We start from the raw sequence: 1,548 nt of genomic DNA on the forward strand, positions 1-1,548 counted from the left end.
TTAAAAAGTACGATAATTAAAAGTGCAATTAAATATAATAACAACAAATAAAAGTGCTATAATTAGAAGTGCAATTAAATATAAAATAAAGGAAATTAAATATGAAATAAAAGAATTATGCTTATTTAAACTTCCATAATCATGATGTTTGACGTGTTGATTTTAGTTTTATGCCCATGGGTTAATTGTCCTTTGTCCTGGATTATTTAATATGTCCGTCTGGTTTTTGTCCATAACAGTCCATCAGTCATAAATATAAAGTGCGAGTGTCCTCGTCAAATTATCCTTATACCCGAAGTTAAATATTCCAACTAATTGGGGACTTAAACTGTAACAAGATTTTAATACTTTGTTTAATAATTACACCAGGATGTCGACTGAGTGTAACCCAAAGTTTTAATATTTTGTTATCAATTATACCAAGTGTCCTTGTACATAATTTCACCCCTGTTTTAATTATTCTAGTGGCTATTAATCCATTCCCATGTCCGGTTAAATGAATGATTATTCGTACATATAAATACCCCGCCCATCGTGTCCGATTGAGTGTATATGGTAATTTATAGGGACGCCCAATTGTAAATCTTTATATTAACATTAACAAACTATCATTTAGTTAAACAAATATAAAGCCCATTAATAGCCCATAGTCTAATTTCCATAAGTGTCGTTCTTTTGTCCAAACCCCAATTATGGTACAAAGCCCAATTACCCAATTTTATTAATTAGCCCAACATCATGATTACTTCGGATTAAATAAGCATAATAATAACTTAGCTACGAGACATTAAATTAAAAAGGATGAACATAACTTACAATGATTAAAAATAGCGTAGCGTTACACGGACAGAATTTCGACTTACACCCTTACAATATTCGCTAACATACCCTTATTATTAGGATTAAAATTAAAATTAAAATTAAAATATAAATATAAATATTTACGTATAGATATAGAGAGGATGGATATATGTTGGTTTTTGCGATCAGAATTCGTTTGCTTTTATAGGGAGTTTCAAACTTTGGGGCTCCGCGACTCGCGGCCCTTTTTGCCTTCAAACTCCGCGAGTCGCGGAGTTTGTAAATACAGCTCACAAACTTTGGAGTCTTTCTTGCCGACGGATTTTTATTATTTATATAATATATAAATAATTATAAGAATTATTTAAATATTATATTATATTTATGTGCATAGTTGACTTGTAATTTTTAGTCCGTTGCGTCGAGCGTTGAGAGTTGACTCTGGTCCCGGTTCCGGATTTTCGAACGTCCTTGCGTACAATTTAATATCTTGTACTTTGCGTTTTGAATCTTGTACTCTTGTAATTTCGAGACGTTTCTTATCAATAATTGGAACCTCTTTGATTGTATTTTGTACTTTTGAGCTTTTTGGTCGTTTGCATCTTCAATTCGTCAAATCTGTCTTTTGTCTTCACCTTTTATTATTTAAACGAATATCACTTTTAAATAGAACAATTGCAACTAAAAGCTTGTCTTTCTTGAGGAATAATGCTATGAAATATATGTTCGTTTTTAGCATTATCAAAT

The sequence above is a fragment of the Rutidosis leptorrhynchoides genome, chromosome 2 (assembly GCF_046630445.1).
Source record: "Rutidosis leptorrhynchoides isolate AG116_Rl617_1_P2 chromosome 2, CSIRO_AGI_Rlap_v1, whole genome shotgun sequence".
NCBI lineage: Eukaryota > Viridiplantae > Streptophyta > Magnoliopsida > Asterales > Asteraceae > Rutidosis > Rutidosis leptorrhynchoides.